We start from the raw sequence: 19,799 nt of genomic DNA on the forward strand, positions 1-19,799 counted from the left end.
ACTATTTAAGATCTACTGCCTCTTTTTTTTTATGATGTGGCTCTATGGACTAATTTTAGTGCAAATACTATGTTAAAGCTAGACTCTTGTTACAAGAAATGTGCTAAAATGTTTTTTGGATATGACAAGTACTTAAGCGCAACAAATATGTTTATTTAGATACTTTATTGCGTAACTACACACTTAGCCTAATAAATCACTGTACTTGTTGTCTGAATCAAATTAATAAATTAATCTGTTAGGAGTTTAAACTAAAAATATTTTATGGGTATGTGTATAAAAATGTATTTTCTGCATGCATTATTAATACCTTTTTTTTAAATGCTTCCTGTTCTAAGATCGAATATAGAATACTTTTTGTCAAGACAGGAGTATAAAGTTGAGTCATCAGCAAATAGAGCCACTTTAGATATAAGGTTGTCAAGAAGATCATTAATGTAGATAAGAAACAAAACAGGATACAACCTTGAGGTTTCTTAGATTAATTGGACAATAGTTGGAGGGGTTGTGTTCTCGAGAGTTTTTAAAAACTGGAACCACTGATGCAATTTTTAAATTTTTAGAGAGAATTGAAGAAAGTTCTAAAGAACACCCTTATAAAGATGTCGAATCAGATATTGATGTTGAATCAAGATAAAGGCTTTACTTGAACAGGCTTCTGTATTTTTTAAAATAGTGATTTTTTATGATTAAAAGAACTTAAAATAATTTAAAACAATTTTACAAAAAGATTGATTGCACAAAATATTTGATTTTTTTTGCCTTAGTTTCATACTTTATTCTTTTTTTATACCTTAAACTTTAAGTAACTTTTATAATAATAAAAAAGTGTTTTTATGATTTAAATTTTTAGAAAAGTGTTAATTTATGTGTAATTTTATGAAATTTTTATTTAGACCTATAAGTCTAAATAAATTTTTCATAAAATTACATTCTTACCATTTCACATGAGTTTTTAATTTTATTTTCATTTAGAGCCAATAAAGAACTATAAAAAAAAATTTTAACACTTTCGAAAATAGCTATAAATTAAGTAAATTTAACTCTCAGTAGCTTTTGAGCTTTTTTGAAAATTTTTGAATTATCAATACTTATATTATAAGTTGTATATGTTCTTCCATATTTTCATTGTATTGTGTTCTGAATCATAAACTAAGAGACACAGCAAATTGGGAACTACAAAGAATTTTTTTAACTGGAAGGAAAAACATTCAATAACTACAAAAAGCTTGTACTTAAGGGTAAGTTGTTATTTTTTTTATTATACAAATTCACTTTCAAGATAGGTTTAGGCAAAAATTAATTGAATTAAAGTTTAAAAAAGTGAAAAAATAGGTTAATAGAAAACTTATAAAACTTAAAAGTATTTGAAAAGATTTTAAATAATAATTTCACTTAAAACTCTATACCAAAAAACTAATAATTATATGTTTGAGGATTTGACCTTTCTACAAAACCTAAATCATAAAATATTTCTTAAAAATTAAATTTATTAATAATTGCTTTTTTAAGTACTGAAAATCTAAAATTTGGCTTTATTAACGTGACAATAAGATATCATCAAAGGAAAATGTCACATTTAAAATGTCTACTCCTTGTTTAGCTTTTTTTCAATCAAATCAAACTCATCAGTATCTTCCTATTTTGCTTTAACTTTTTTTAACATAACTTTTTTTTTATCGGACTCTTTTAAAAGTGTAGTTTTTAGTTACTCTTTTAAAAGTCACTTTACTTTTCTGCATTAGTAAAAAAACCTTCAAGCAAGTGGCAAGGTCAGACTTGTTCGATAAGAAATCAATTTAACTTTGAGCAAGTCTGCAAACAATTTTTTGCTTTAATGCAACATTTCTTTTTTCTTTTTTAATTTTTTGCTTTTGTAAGTTTTCACAGTAGCAACTGCTTGCTTCTCTTGCATGATGCTGCATCTCTTTGCCAATTTTAATGCTTTTATATCAAGTTGAAGTCTTTTATGTCAAGTTTGAAAATAAAGTGCATCATATTTTTTACAGCATTTTTGAGGATAAATTGTCTTTGACTATATCACCAAGAATAGTAGTCATTAATGGTACCCAAAGTTTATCGGTTTGAAACCCTTTTAGAAAGGTGTTTAATTTCTGATACCATTTCAAAGAATTTTAACTTTGATGGTAAAATAGGATCATGTATGGTTGCTTTTAATCACTGACAACTTTGATTAACAACTCCAGGTAGTTTAATTTTTTCAAGACTACAATCAAATGTTGTTACTTTAAACAGTGGGGTAAGTTAGGACAAAAACTCTACTAGAAAGAGTTTTACTCAAAGTTTTTTTTCCAAAGTTACCCCACTGTTCGAAGAAACAACATTTCACAGTACTAAGATATGTTACACATTTTTTGTAATCATCAAGAAAGGATTCAGCTTATCATAAACAGTTTTCATTTTTGCACCACCTGTGTCCACAAAATTGTAGTTGATATTATTCATTTTTGATTATGTCTTACAATCAAAGATAGTTACTTGTAATCAAAGATAGTTACTTGTAATACAAAGATAGTTACAATCAAAGATAGTTACTTGTAATATTAACAATTTTCTGAACAAACTTACTAATTTAAAAAATTTTTTAGAAAAAGGGTTTAACTTATTCATTTTTACAGTATTGTGAACCATAAGATAAATTTGTTTAATAATTTATAGCAGTTTTAACTAACTTTGTTTGAAACTAAAAAGATATGACATGAAGCCATATTAGATTTTAAAAAAATTCAAATGACTTTTTGTATAAGATTAATACTGCCTGTGCTGGTGAGTGATGTGCAACATTATACATTTTATCATTTAATGTAACTAATAATATTTCACATAGAAACATAACACAGAAAATAGAAATTGATCCAAGATTAAAAATACGACTCTTCTTTTACCATAATGATGTTTCCTAAATTGGTTTCCATAGTTTAGTGTTACCCTTACTCTGACACTTCATTGAGATTCTGACGTATATGAAGACTTTGTGGGTTGCTTTTTCACAAGTTAGCGATGAGAGTCAACTGATCAACAGATAATAGGTCAAATCCTGTATTATGAAACGAGGCTGCTTCTTAATTCTGTTTACAAACTTTCTGGCAAATTAATAGCTTTTAATTAAGACATTTTTTGGTCAATAAGAGGCCTGGAATCTTTTTTTAAACACAAACTACCATGCAATTCACATGAGGTTGAAATTATTAGGTTTTAAAAGTCTACAAGTCTTATTATTTTTCTTTTGAAAATTTCAAATTTACAAACATTTTAGAGCTTCAAACCTTCAGAATCTAGTTCGATGTATGTTTGACATGAAAACCATGAAGTGAAAATATTTTTAGCACATTTTTTTATATCTATGCTTAAATATTAGAACACAATTAGAACATTATATTAAATGTTAAAACCCAATTATAACCCATAAATATTAGAACCCAATTAAAACACAAAAAAGTTTTTCATTACAAATAACAAATTATAGATGAAATGAATAAAATAGAGCAATAATAAAAGAAACATTTTCAAAATAATAAACAAAAACTTAAAAGGAAAACTTACCATTTAGTTGCTTTTCTTTGTTACAGATTCTAAATAACTTTAGGTTTTTAATTTATATCAGCTTTTAGTTTATGATTCGAATGTTAAACATCAGTTCCTGAAGTTTAACTATCAAAATCATTGCTAATAGTATAAAGTTGATGTAGCAAGGATTTTCTGAAGAATCTGATTTTATAGGAAAGGAAGATTACTCATACATACTCTCATACATATAAGTTGTTTTGATTCTGCTAATATTAGTAATGTACAAGTTGTAATCCATATGTTTGAAGTTGTTTCAAAGATTTCTAGATGGAAATGGGTGATTTAAAAAGATAACTTCTCTTGTTGTTCAGATTAAACATCTTCTTTTAATTACTTAGAAATATCTATTCATTATTAAGCAATAAAAATATCAAGATTTATGATTTTTTTTAAATAGCTTACATAATTTTTATTACTCAATAATTCTTCTAATTCATCATCTTTCAATGAACAATGTTGTATTGATCCTTTGCCATAACATTTTAATGCTGTGATGCTTTAATGTTTTTAAAAATCTATGTGGCTATGAAAATAACCATTTTAGAAGTGATGCTTTTACCATTTGTGCTAAGCAGGTTTGGATGAAGCTTTATTGATTTCCTATCTATAAACAAAATAGAAAATAGTTTAATGTTAACAACTTATTATTTGCAAATCTTCAATAAAGTAATGACCCACAAAATAAGGACTCTTTGTTATATTATACTGCATTATAACCAATTATCCTTGCAAACTTATTTTATAATTTTAAATTAATTACAATTTTGGTATTACATAATGATAAAAAAATATGAAACATGAAAAACAAACATTTACAAAATCTAACTCTCATATTTTCTTCTTTTTTATCTTTATTTATTCTTTATATTTCCTAATATTAACTTTTTTTTTGCTATAAAAGAATTATTAAATAAAATATACCTGGATATATATTAGATATAGCTTGACTAGCAGGGACAGGAAGTACCAAAAAAGACGCTTTCAAAAGTTAATAATCATTATCTATTTCTGGACTCTGGTGTCAACAAACTCTAAAAGTGCCCTTGTTCAAACATAACGGAAGTTGATGGTATACTTTTATTTTCTAGGATTTGTCTTAGTATACTTAACTCTTTCCTGCCTTGCGGTACTTAGAAGTACCACCACATTTTTCGTATAATAACATAGTACGAAATCTAGTATGTTAACTACAACAATCATGATAATTCAGCAACAACAACATCAACAACAACAATGTTATTATTGAGATAATTTTTTGTGATTTTGTTAATATTTCAATGTTATATTGTAGATTATTTCGCGTTTGAATTTTATTTTTTTTTAATTGTTTTATATTTTTTATTTATTAGTCATCGTTTAGAATTATTTATATATTTGGTATTCTAGCTGAGAGTTATAGTTACAGCTAGAGTTTATTAGATTAAATAAATAAAAAAACTTATTGTATATAGTTTAGAATTATTTATTTATTTGGTATTTTAGCTGAGAGTAATAGTTACAGTGCGACAAAAAGGTATAAAATCTTCCATAAAAATTATTTTTGCACTACAAGTTATCTGATAAAAATAGACTTGCATAATTTCTTATTGATATTATTTCATTTTAATTTCTTTTTTGATATTTATACATTGCATTTCAAGCAAAAGATTGTTTCTTTGTTTAAATAAAAATTATTCTTAAAATTAAAAAGATGCAAATTAATAATGTGCTTTTATTTTGATTAGGTATGGTGAGTTAGGCTTTTACCCTTGATGCTTTTAGAAATGATTAGATAGTTAAACCTCAAGAATTGATGTTTAAATTTTTAGTCATAAACTAAAAGCCAGAGAAAATATATCAATACAATATATTTAAAAAAGAGACAAATGAAGGTTAGTTTTTAATATAAATTACTATCTAGACACATGCTGGATTATCAAATTTTGTTACATAACGGATATTTTTCACATCGAGGTAATTGGTCACACTTCTAGCATAATGTGAAGAGGCCAAGTCAGGCCAGAATACATAATTACCATCACTGTGATGTTTGTTGATAAAAGGAATCAATCGTTTGATGATGCAATCATTTTTGTACACTGTTTGGTTAATTGCCAGTCTCGCAGGAACAATAAATGATTTCGAGATTCCACGAGGGGATATGGTAATCCACACAAGAATTTTTTTTTCAAATTTGCTTTTGCGCTTATATTTTACATTTTTTGGTGAATTTTTTGCGTCATTTGAGTAAAATCCAACATTCGAATTTTTATTTGTATGTTTAAAGTCGCGGTTTCTGAATTAGCGACAAATTCTTCCACACTTCAGTTGCGACTGCTTTAACGGTTTCTCAGTGCGATCAGGGATTTGTTTTTTCTTAATATAACAAATGTTTGTTTTGTTTTTTATTGTTTTTACAATGTAGGAATGATCACACTCGAATTTATTTGCAATTTTTCTTGTTGAAGTTCCAGACCGGTTGTTCAAAAGACCTTTCAGGCGATTGATGTTCCCAGCAGTCATAATTTTTGGTTTTCTGCCTGATCCTGATAAGATAATCATTCAGGCTTGGTTGATTAATCTTATCAGATCTGATCCTGGATGATTTCAGGTAGATCTTATCAGGTTTCAGGCAGATCTTATCCTGGATGATTTTTCAGGCAGATCTTATCAGGTTTCAGGCAGATCTTATCAGATCTGCCTGAAACCTGATAAGATCTGCCTGAAATTTATTCTGAAACTTCTTTTATTCGGCAAAGACAAAATACTAATATGTTTAGGAGATGAGGCAACTGACAAAGATGAAACAATTTTACTTGAATTAGGGGTTGACTGAAATGATTGTGTTGCTTAAAAAATTGCAAGCCCATTTTTTTGATACATTAACAAGAAAATTAGTCTGACTATAACAAGTATTGAAGCCATAAAGTTTATTGGCTTGCTCAATAGTTAATTGATGTGATTCATTATTGTTAACGAATACAAACAGAATATGCCCATTTTTACAATCGTTATCTACCTACAAAGGCAATGCAAAGTTTGATTATGATATTTAAAAATAGATATATCATAATAAAAAGGATACTTACATATCCTTTTTATTATGATAAATCTATTTTTAAATTTAATTTAGAATTTAATTTATAATAAGCAATAAAATAAGTAAAAAAGTAATAAAATAACTAAAATATTACTATATAACTATTATCATTATATATCGTTTTCAAACAGCCGTGGCGCAGTGGTTAGAGTTCTGGCTCAAAACCCAGAGGTCCTAGGTTCGACGCCAGCTCTAGCTTAACAAGCGACATTGGTACGGAAGGAGGCGTGAACTTCCTGTTAAATGCTCTCCCGCGGTGCTCTGTGATAAGACCGTAAGGACTTCTGGGAGCACCTAAAATAACTACAAAAAAAAAAAAATCTATTATAGACACATGAATATATGTATATTAGGGTGCATCAAACGCCCCATACTTTTAAAAACTGATCTGTCCCTATTCTTAAAACTTTCTATTGGTTCTCACAAGACACTCTGTTAAATTTTTTCAAAATTGAATCAGATTTAGGGGGGCAACCTTAAGTCTGAAACTTGCAACGAGACCCTTAACAGAAGAAAAAAAAGATTTTCAAATGTATGTCATGTTGGGTCTCAAAAGAAGCAAAGTTTTATAAAAATTTTAAAAAGAATAAAAGTTTTACACAATAATTATTATTTTAAGTGCATAAAAATTATTATTTTTTAACAAAAAATTAAAGACCCAATTTTTCATGGTTTTCGTCGAAATTTATATATATATATAAATTTCGACGAAATTTATATATAAATAAATAAATTTCGAAATTTATATATATATATATATAAATTTCGAAATTTATATATATATATATATATATATATATATATATATATATATATATATATATATATATATATATATATATATATATATATATATATATATATATCACGGCTGTTTCAGGCGAGCTTTACGGCCTCTTGTTATTTTTAGAAAATATTCACGTAAGGTGTGTTACTAAAACCTTTATAACTTTTATAACATTAGAGATAATTTTGTTCTGTAAAAAGAATAAAAACACCAATAAAATGTTTTATCTGATGACATTTCACAAATATATTAAAAAACCTCTTTAATTTTAAAATAAACGCGTCAAATGACGAACTTTGCTAAATTTTAGTAATTTGATGTTAATTTTTATCAAAAAGAAATCAGAAAGAATATATTTTCGATATTTATTATTAAATGTACACATTGTTAGACTATTTAAAAACAAAAAAGTCTTACTTAAACGTTTAAAGTTAACTGAAACAGATTTATTTTAAGCCAGTAAAGAAAATTGAATTTTTGCAAAATACGAAATTGTCGTTAAAGGGGGATAAACTGTTAAATTACTAGTTTTTGAAAATTGATTCTATTAAATAAAACCAGGTTTAAATTAAGTAATATTTAGCTTAAAAATTAAAAGCTTAAGCTTTTAAAAAACTTTTTTTATGTATACACAGTTCTAATAATATGTTGTGAGAATGTAAATAAATAAAGACTCGCAAACTTTAATTTTTTTTTGCGTGTTTAAATATACAAATAAAATTTGAAATTGTTTTTATTCTCATAAAAAACTATTCTATAATCAGTTGGTCCATTGATAAGTTCTTTAAGTAGTATTTCTTTGTACACCCAGTTGATACTAGACTCATACTTCATTTTAAACCAGAAGAACGGTTGCTTGACTCAATAATTTGTGACAATAACTTGTACTAATTCTTAAATTAAATTTTTACACCAATTTATATGAGAATTACATTCCATTCGTTAACAAGAGTGGAGGTAGGTAGAGCAGTGGTACCACGGAGGTAGAATTAACTTCTAATGATAATAATCAAATGGACATCTAATATATAAAATACATGTTACATATAATAACTGACAATAAATGTTTTAAACAAACTGCACAAACATACCAGATCAAACACAACAAACATACCAGCTGCTTTGCGTAGGTTCTTAAAATAATATGCTATATTTTTACACCCATTTGATGCTAGACTTATATTCCATTCTTTAACCTGAGCGGAGGTTTTGCTGAGGTAGAATGAACTTCTGAAGATAAGAATAGAACTGCCCTACAATATATAAAAGCAGTATTACATATAATAAAAAATAATTTAAATAAACATTACAGACATACTTTAACTGAATAAAATTTTTTAATTTATAAATCAAGGATCAATTTTTTTTATTTTGTTTTTTTTTATCATTTTAAAATATTTAAACTAAATTTGATGACCACAAGCAAGACAGACACCTATTCTATAAAAAGAATTTTCGCCACGCTTCAAACAAACAACACACTTTCTGACCTTAGAGGCTTGAAGCTTCCTATTAGCTTTGCTGTGCAATTCAAAGCGTTTTAAAAGAAGACGCGGCTTCTGGTCCAGATTTCTTACTAAATGCAACTGTCTTAATTGTTTTTTCACGCTGCTATGCAAATACTCTCCCTCCTCTTCACTCAGCAAGCCAGTAGTTTAATGTGAATTTACAAATAGTGGCACATTAAAAATGAGTTCATGCATTTTTCGCGTAATACTTTCTTTTGGAAAGCAAGCATGAAACTCAATAGCAAATAAATTTATATATTGATGAAGGTCAGTAATTTCTGCATCAGAAAGAAATTTTCGCTTAAAAAGAATAGGTTGCAATTTATTAAAAACACTAAACACACGTTTAAATTTATTTTTAGTTGCTTTATCAGCAATAACACTACAAAGTTTATAGTGGTTTCTTAAGACTATTTTACAATGGTTACCTACAAACACATTACCTTGGAAAGCTTGTCACTCCACCTTTATATCTTCACGGGCCTTATTAAGAGACTTCTCATGAGTCCCTACGTTACTTAGTTACCTGCATTTTTAATTTATTTATTTGATTCACATTAGTTTCTTCTTTATAAGTTAATTGGTCAACTAGACTATTTAGTTCCTTATTCCTATTTAAAATGGAAAAACAATCTGCATCTGCAGATTTTCTTTTTTTTGTTTGTGGAGCTTGTGACAGTTGCATTTTAAAAAATTCTTCGTTTTTTGAAGCGTTAAAATTTTTTATAAAATGTTTTTTTAAGCGTTTTAAATTTTGGCACATTTTATTAAAATCCTCAAAACTGGACAAATCAAAATTAATTGGCATAATAAAGCTCATAAAACTAAATAATGCTATTAAATCAAAGACTGAAATTAAAATTAAAGTTACGTGGTTAGTCTATCAATGCTAACTAATTGCCTAACTAATACAAAGTTACACTCTACTTCCCAACAATCTTCCCATTCGATGTATAGTTTTAATAATTTCCTTTCAGCAGAATACATAATGCTAAATAAATCTCGTAATAAAAATATAATACAATGCAAATAAAATAATATTTATTGACAAATAGATGAACAAGATATAATAGGATTAAACTTATCTGATGTTAGTTGATTACCCTCAAGAGAAAAACCGCCTAAATTTGTTTATTTTATAGCTCAATATTTGTCTCGCTAAAAAAGTTGTTTTCATAAAATTCATGATATTCTTGTTTTGGTCGTAAGGTATTAAAGTCACGCGATTGTTTAAAAATGCAAACAAAAATTTACGCATAAAACAATAAAAATTTGTTGCTAAACCAGCCAGGTTTGATTACCATGATTTTTAACATAGCTGGAGGTACATAAAATAATTTTTTGATTTTCATTTTTACAAAGAATTGAATTTTCAATAATTTGGTGCATATTACAAAAAAATTTGATTTACATTGTAAAGTGATAAAATTAAAAATAGAAATGCATTAAAAACTAATTTTTCTTACAAAAATGAGCAATATGCACCAAAAATCAAATAGAACAGACATTTATTGATAAGTGTTCCAAATTTCAACTATCAAACATGTAGCTATGTCAGAATATCTTAGTTGGCCCAAGACAGGTTTTCCGTAAAAATCGTAAAAAACAGAAAAGTGATCCCAAATCTTTAGCAATATTTAACAATGTCTTATTTTATTCCGTTTAATGGAAATATTCATTTAACAAGGAAGGATAGTTCTTTTATATTTTTTTAATTTGAAGATGAAAGAATTTATAGAAAAAAACTCTGTTATGTTAAAGTTAGTGAATTTTTATACTTTTTACGCGGAAATACTTTTCTTTTTTTAAAACACAAAAATTCTTGTGACGTCAAGCTCGCTTTTATATTGAGTGAAACAGCCGTGATATATATACTATTATTGTTATTATATATTATTATAAAATATACATATAGGGGGAGTAGGGCTAACAACGATCTTTTAAAAAGTTTGTTGTTAGTCCCCCTCTACCTACCTTTATTCTCCGGAAGTAGTTAAACTTGAGTACCAATGCTGCAACAAATGTGTCTGCTACATAATATTTTTTAATGAAATTTGGCATGCACTTAGAAAATAAGTTTTTGCACTGGGCCCAATAGATTTAAAAAAGTTATCAACATTCCTCTAATATGAATTATACATCTGATCAACAACGAAGTTTTTAAGAACCATAAGTTCAACGATAGCGGTGGTAACTACAAAAAAGAACAACACAAAAATATTTAACTATTATACTTTTCAAAAAATATATATGTTCTTATAAAGTTCTACAAAATAACACAAGAAAATACATTCTTACAACAAATAAGCCATGCACGCTTCGCTAAAATGGTCGAAGTTTTTGATTACTAGATCGGTGCCGTAAATCAAAGGATACGCGCGTACCTAATATTGTATTTATAACACTTTAATTTCTTATCTTTATATATATATATATATATATATATATATATATATATATATATATATATATATATATATATATATATATATATATATATATATATATACATTTCTTTCTTTTTTTCTTGGGTCTTGTTTATATTCAAGTGCGTTAGACTTTGTTTTATTCTTATCCACTTTATTTTAGCCATTGTATATTTATTATATTGGGCCTTGAGCCTGTCAATAAATTTGATTGATTGTTTGATATTTACATTAAATATAAAATCTTACCAACAAAATCTTCGAAATCTAATGAAGAAACAATCTTACAAACATTGCAATCTCCCAAATTACTCTGGTCCATTTTAATTCACTTTTAAATTTTTTTGATAAATACAATATAAATATCAATAAACAAATATTGGTAAATATCCAAAGAACAAGCTTCGTACGAAATTTTTGATTTCAAAACCATGCTGATAATTTTTTCGGATGGTGTCGAGACGACGTTTGCGTCATATTAGATATCAATAAATTTTTCCGTGCTGTAGTCTGCAAATTTTAAAATCCTTTAGCATGCACCTCCTTTTGGTGCATGCTAAAGACCGCTAACTTTTTATGATTGTTGTTGTGATTATTTTATTGAATTATTTAATTAATTTTTTATATTTAAATGCTATATTCTTAGATAAAAAATAAAATGATTAAAAAGAAAGTATTTTCATTAAAACCAACATAAAAATTCAGAGCAAAAAAATATTTCCTTTGAAAGTGCATCTAAATCAGACATGTTTAGTACAAGTGCTAAATAGCTAAACAAAGAAATCGATTATATTTTAAATTGAAAACAGTTCAAGTGAAAACGAAAATACATCTGAAGACTTTAATTTTTTATATTCATGCATTTTGGCATTATGAAAGATTTATTTGAGTTCTTGCGTAGTTCTGACTGTAACTCATCTGTTAAGCTTACACATGTTGGAAATGAGCACCATAGGTTTTCACTTAAGTTATTTATAGAATGTAGTTTTTATTCAGCATTGAAGTTTTCTTATAATTTTCCTCAATTTATACCTCCTCAAAATAGTAAGCTTGCAAAACAGTTAGCGCATGGAATTAACTATTGCACAGTTATGGTATATAGTAAGATTGGTAAAGATAATGCAGATATTCAAACATTTACAACCATGATGAATATGCCATTTTATAAAATTAAAAATTTTATTTAAGGGATAGAATTACTGGATAACCACACCAATAAAAACAATTTGCCTGTTGCTATCAAAAGTTTATTGGATCCAATATTCATGGAACTCAGTTCTGAAGAACTTTTATCAATATAATTACACAACCATACACAAAATCCTATTAAGTTCTTTAACCAATACTTTGTGAAAAATGCTTAAAAGGACATTTTGTTTCAAAAAGTATTTTAGACTTAGCCGTTTTCTTAGTTGTTACATCATTTAATGGGGGTTACGCTTCACATAAAGAAACATTTCAGCATTTTAATTTCCGTTGGGGGAAATATTTTCTTATGGGAAAAAGACAAAAATCGAATCAGTCATATGGAAAAAAAGAAGAAGAAGTAACAAAACTAAGAAGGAATAAGCTGAGAGGTATTAGAAAAGGATTTTGTAAGGATGACTCATATGTATTCAGAAAATTTTAAGATATTTATTCCCAGTGGGCACCCAACGTCAAACCAACGTTGGATTTAGGATAGGTTATGTTGGGCAACGTCGACCAACTATATTTAACGTTGTAATAACGTTATTTTCACTAACGTTATTTTTCATCAGAATATCAACGTTGTACTAACGGTGGTTTTGTAACGTTTGTGTTATAACGTTGTAATAACGTTGTAATAACATCGGCAACACTAACTCCAATTATCATTGGAAATACAACGTTGTATTAACGTTGGTTACACTAACGTTTTTTTTCATCCGAATTACAACATTGTGGTAACGTTAGTTACACTAACGTTATTTTTTATCTGAATCGTAACATTGTGGTAACGTTGGTTACACTAACGTTTCTTTTCATCGAATTACAACGTTTTAACAACTTCGTTTAAACTAACATTTTTTTTAAATCGGAATTATAACGGTTTGTTAACGTTGGATGAAGCGGACTTTTTTTCGTCGCAATTACATTAGGTTAATTAAAGTATTTTTATCAACATGCGTTTCCTCTTGAGTCGCATTTTGCGACAAATGAGGAAATCCATATATAATTTTAATTAATTTTGGTAAAACTAATTACATTATACGAAAACACGCGAATAAATGTTTACATTTTAAAAAGAAATTAGATGACTTTTTTTTACCCAAAAATGTATGCTATGTTTGCAAAAAAAATTTGAAATAATTACTCATTTAAATCAGGGAAATTTATTAAATGAAAATCTGAATTAACTTCTAAATGTAGGCACGAAAATAAATACCTCTTAAAAAATTATAAAAACAAATGACCAAATTAAACTATTCCCATTCCAAAGAAATTTATTTAATAATTACTTTCTGTAACTTCCCGTTAACCGAAAAAATATAGTAATTAAAATTTTTTTTATAATAATTTATAACTCCCTGTAAAATATTTTTTTTTATAAATTGAATTTTTTTTGAGATTTAGTAACTCTTCCTGATGATCCAGCAATGGTGAAACTTTAAGTTGAAGAAAAAAGTTAGGTAAGTGTTTTTTACTAATTTATTATTGCTCTGTTCTTTAAGAACATTGAGCACTGTATTTGTAAAATACACTAACATAATTTACATTTATATATTTATATATATTTATATATTTGTATATTTATATATATATATATATATATATATATATATATATATATATATATATATATATATATATATATATATATATATATATATGTATGTATGTATGTATGTATGTATGTATGTATGTATGTATGTATGTATGTATGTATGTATGTATGTATGTATGTATGTATGTATGTATGTATGAATGTATGTATGTATGTAAGTATGTATGTATGTATGTATAGACACGAGTATGTGTTTTTTACATATATATATATATATATATATATATATATATATATATATATATATATATATATATATATATATATATATATATATATATATTTATATACAGTGCTGGGAGTACTTTAAATGCCAAGTATTTAAAATACTATTTTAAATACTTTCACTGTATTAAATTTTAGAAAATAAAATTTATAAATCACTGTATATAAATTTTATTTTCTAACAGAGTTCTAATTTATTTGTATTTCTTGAAGTTTTTGTGTGTTTGACACAAAACACAAATCCTACTTTTATTGTTATTTTGCAACATGGCCAAAGTTTAAAATCATAAATTTTAATATAATTATTTGTCATCAATATTACAAGTATTAATTTTAATTAATAATAAATATAATTAAAGATATTATAGGTAATTAAATTTATATTAACCAAGCTATGCATTTTTAGCCTTGGTAATGTCTTTGAAAGAAAACACGTTGAAAGAGATTAATTTTGAAATACAGAAAGTTCTGAGTTAAACACCAGACAAGGTGAACGTAGAAGATGGCGAGCAAAAACACAATTAAAACACAACCAATGACGCTCCAAAAAACTGCAGCAACAAGAGAATAACTAACTTTTTATTTTTAAATTTATTATGTAAAAATTCCCTCGGAATATTTCTTAATGAACGAAATTACTCTACCACGTTGTAATGTTTGTGTAAATCGACGTTTTTAAACAATTTCTTCTCATTTTGTTGTCAAACCTGTTGTTTATTGAACGTTAACCTTCAGCTAAGTAGATCTACTCAAACGTTTAATAAGCGTTAGAATAACGTTAAGCAACGTTTGAATGGTGTTAATCCAATGTTGTTCGATGTCAAAACGTCAAGGAAAAATGTTATAATTTTTATCTTGACGAAAAACGTCAAGATAAAAATTATAACATTTCGTTTTAGCGTCTAAATTACAACGTTAGCTAACGTTAGCAAAACTGACGTCGCCCATCCTTTCCATTTCCAACATTAACCCAATGCCAAACCAACCTAAAAAGCCACGTTAGAATGTTGTTATACCAACGTTGCTCGATGTTAATACAACATTAATTAATGTTGGAAAAACATCGAGGAACATTATAACATATTGGTCTTCGTCCAAATTATAACGTTAGCTAATGTTGGCAAATCTGACGTCGTCCATCCTTTCCATTTCCAACGTTAATCCAACGATAATCCGACTAAAAAAGTAACGTCATTTAACGTTGTATCAACGTTGTTGTGCCTGCTGGGTTGTTTATATTTGTTTTTTTTTATATTTTAATTTATTTTTTTGCATTTTTTCTGTGAACGTTTTTTTAAACTTTGAACAAGAATATCTTTTTAACTATTTGAGGATTATGGCTAAAATTTTCACCAACTGTGCATCTGATTACCAGAGATCTTTATAGTTTGCTGTTGTTGAGATGTTGATGTTGGCAGCACGCATTTTACATAAAAACTAAAAACCTTTACTTATAATGCCGCCATTTTAATACTATAAATGTTATGATGGTGATTCTGGTCAAATCCCTTAATCAACATGTTGTTAACCTTTGTGCAAAATTTTAGACTTAAATTCTGACTAGTTATTGAAAAATATTTGTTTAAAAATGTAGTTAAAACTGCATAATTTTTGCTGACTCGTCATGTTTTTGAGTGTATTCAAAGTTTTTATTATATTTACTCTAAATGCCTTTTTAATACAAACAGTTTTTACAAATATTGCATTAAAATTAATGGTTTTGACTGTTTAAATTTTTATGGGCTAGTACCACCTTAATCTACCAACCCAATATTTTATGATATTTTTTTAATTTAGTGTCTCCATTACTTTTATAATTGACCTATTGCCCCTCCCCTACCCCCATCTCATATGTGCCATTTGCAGACCCCCTCTTTCTCTCCGAGCGTACGCATTTAATGGACGATCCCTAAGAAGTTATTTTTTTAGTGTAATCACAAAATTGTTTATTGTTTAATATATTTGTTTAAGCAAATTTTTGCATTATTACAATAATAATGCAAAGCATAAAATTTTTATTGGCTTATTTTTTTTATAAAATTTATTTGCGTACTTAGGTCGAGCGTTGAATAAAAATCTTTTTGAATCTGTTTTCTTAAAACTCATTAGATTTTTTTTGTAATAAGAACATAACATATTAGGCAGATCAGGGTTTTCAACAGAGTAGTTTTCCCTAAAACATTACTGAACAAGATTTTCATAATTTTTTCCTTGTTTTGGACCTGGTTTATTGCATTTGGTTAGAATGCATCTTAAATCATTACTTTTTTTCATGCAGTACATGCAAAAGCATTTTAAAAACTCGTTATGATTTTTAGCATTTCTTTTGTATTTTTGAGAAACGGTTCCTATATTTTTCAATCGGCTCTTAAATTTAAGTTAATATAAGTTTTTTTCTTAAATAATTAAATAATGTCGCTGTTATTGCTTAAATGCGTTTATAAATATTGTAAAAGTTTTTCTTTTTTTTTAAAAAAAAAAAAAAGAGCTACTAGCGAATCGAAACTAAATAAATATTTAAATAATTAAAATTTATTATAGCCAATCGCGCTGCTGCGATTGCAGAAAGTAAACAACGATAATGGCTGACGGAAGAATATTATTTTAATACGAAAACATCGTTATTTATAAAACTTTTTATTAAGTTTTCTCAAAAAGCTTCCAACAAATGATTTAAATTTTGATGGTTTCAGAATGTACTATATACAAAATCAAAAAAAAAATTCATGGGACTTGTTATAAGGACTTAGGTCAACTTCAGGTAACACGTGTAAAATAATCATTCCATTCATCAATCGTTTTTTGACATTCAACATGTCTTTCTGTTTTCAATATACTTATTGAAATCTGATTCGCAAATAAATAGGCTGCTTTGTAATTTCAAACTAAGATAAAATATCTCTTAGACGCCTAATGTAAAGCTTACAGTTCTTTTTTTTGTTGTTAACCCGCTCAGTTGTTTCGGTCACTGGTTCCAACTGTATTTTATATTTTTAACTTTTTTAACAATGAGACGCATTTCCCAAAATATTTCAAAAGTACCTAAATAGTGGTTTCACAATGGTTTAAATATTTAGTATATTACCACGAGGAATTTTTGTAATCGACAGTATTTCCGAAGCCGATTGCAATGAGTGCCACACTGACGCTAAAGTCGGACGATCTGTTTTAAAATCATTTTTTAATATTTCTAAGCATAGTAAAAATTACCTCCATTTTTTTTTCAAAGTAGACTCTGTATCGAACATTCTTATTCATAACAAATTAAACTTATTTATCAGGCTACTTAATGACCCCATATGTTACTCCATTATAATGACTCAGTTGCCGTGTATAAATAACCAAAGTTTATTTGTTGGTGAGATATGGCTAATATGCAAGCAATTTGGTATTAATATGTTGCAATGTATGATCGAGGGCAATAAAATTAAAACTGCACGCCCTAAGGAAGTGTTAGATGCCAATATCGCCGCAATTTTAAAACAATCTGTCCAATTATGGAATTAAAAGGAACAAAGACTTATTTAGAACTTTGATGGAAGAAAACATTCCAAGAACAGTACAAGAACACACATAGCATTTTCTTTATTTGTTTTTTTTTTTTACCTATAATTTATGTAATTATTGGGTGTTTAATAGAATATATATATATATAAAAGTCTGATTAAAAACGTAACACATCAGTTATCCCATTATTGTACCTTTTTTCCCATAATACTTTCTTATTTTCTGTTCATGAAAGATTGCTAAATTTTGCTAAACTATTTACAAGAATGATATAATCATCCAAGTTTTTTGATGATTTATGCATATATACGAACTGCTTCTACGACTACTGAGCAGTCAATCTTATTTAATAAAAATTTCCGAAATATAATTTGTTGTTGACTTTATTAAAGATAAGTACAAAAACAAACCTGAGTAAAGTTGCCTTTACTCAGTTTTTATAATAAAATTCTAAATTCAGTTAACAAAATTAATAGCAAAATATTTTCTAGCCAAGTAAATAAAATCAAATTTTTTCAGTAGACTTATTTTTGTTTAAACGCAACTTTTCATTCATTTTAATTCAAAGTTATCCAATCAAAATTTAAGTTGCATAAGTTTTAACATAAAGTTGATTAACTTTACGCGCTGCAAAAATTTTTAGTTTTATGTTTTTTCATATTTTTAAAATGTTAAAAATTGAAGTAGAAGGTCAACCACAAAAAGATAACAAAAACTGAATTGCTTATTGAACTTTTCTAAAAAAAATTAAAATAATTGGTCAAACAAGAAATATAGAATTTTGAACCCCCTCCTAATACCATAGTGTATAAAAGTTTTGTGGTTTTATGAACATGTCTGAACCAATAAAGAAATTTTTTCACTTAAACAAAGAAATTATAACAGTTGCATAGCTAAATCGATCATGCCGCAACAAAGAACTTTTGAAAATAAGTTTATATTCTGAAAATAAAATTATAATAAGGACACCTTTTATGATGCATAATAATTTTAGTTTATATATCCTTGATTATAATTTTAGTTTATATATACTTGACATTTATTTACTACTAACAACTATTGACATATAACAACATCTGAAACTGATTTTTTCTGATTTTAAAACTGATAAGAGTTTTTAAATAAAACTAAGTTACAAACCATAAGTGAGATCTTCTTTTTTTAAATGAAACTTTGAAAATATTATTTTACTACTTTTACTTCACTTTTATTATAAGATATTTGCCAATTGACTTTTTATTTTTATTTTAAGATTTTTATGCTGTTTTTTTTTTTTGTTTAAATATGTTTTTCTCAGTTCTCTAAAATGCGAGACTTTGCGATGAATATCTCATGGTTTTTTTAATCAATTTCCATTAAGTTTTCAGGAGTTGTTCTTTTTGTTGTTATGGATGTTCCCTACCACTTAATGACAATATGATAATCCGATTCAAAGATTTATAAGTACAAATATGGTCAAAAGTGCCTTATCTTTTGATCTTCAAGTGATTTTCTTATAAAAAAAAATCTGTTCAGTATATTTTTTTAAATTTGATACAGGATCCTAATTTAATTTTACTTTTAATACAATAAATGTATTAAAAGTAAAATTAAAAAATTTCAAGTTAATAGCACGAATAGTTTTGGAGATCACTGCAACGAAATGATTTTATTTAGGGATTTCTGGCACCAAATTTCTGAAACCAATTTTTTTAATTATTTCTTTTTTTTAGTTTTGTCATTAAAAAGTAAATTTTAATCAATTTAGATGTAAACAATATCTAAAATGTAATTTTTCAACGATTTGATTTAATTCGTGGTCTACCACCTTAAACGATGAATTTTGTTCAAATATTTTCTATATATTCTTAACTACCTTAATAAGACAAAACCA

The 19,799-nt window shown here is 26.6% G+C and overlaps 2 long non-coding RNA genes across 2 annotated transcripts; both read left to right on the plus strand.

Moving 5' to 3' along the window:
• The first annotated feature begins 979 nt into the window (after positions 1 to 979).
• Positions 980 to 6,009, plus strand: LOC136081679 (uncharacterized). The gene is made up of 2 exons (XR_010639010.1): positions 980 to 1,241; positions 5,489 to 6,009. It is a non-coding gene; the product is annotated as an uncharacterized LOC136081679 (long non-coding RNA).
• Positions 6,010 to 13,945: 7,936 nt separating this feature from the next.
• Positions 13,946 to 15,062, plus strand: LOC136080973 (uncharacterized). The gene is made up of 2 exons (XR_010638773.1): positions 13,946 to 14,039; positions 14,826 to 15,062. It is a non-coding gene; the product is annotated as an uncharacterized LOC136080973 (long non-coding RNA).
• The last annotated feature ends 4,737 nt before the right edge of the window (positions 15,063 to 19,799 follow it).

The sequence above is a fragment of the Hydra vulgaris genome, chromosome 06 (genome assembly GCF_038396675.1).
Source record: "Hydra vulgaris chromosome 06, alternate assembly HydraT2T_AEP".
Classification (NCBI taxonomy): Eukaryota; Metazoa; Cnidaria; class Hydrozoa; order Anthoathecata; family Hydridae; genus Hydra; species Hydra vulgaris.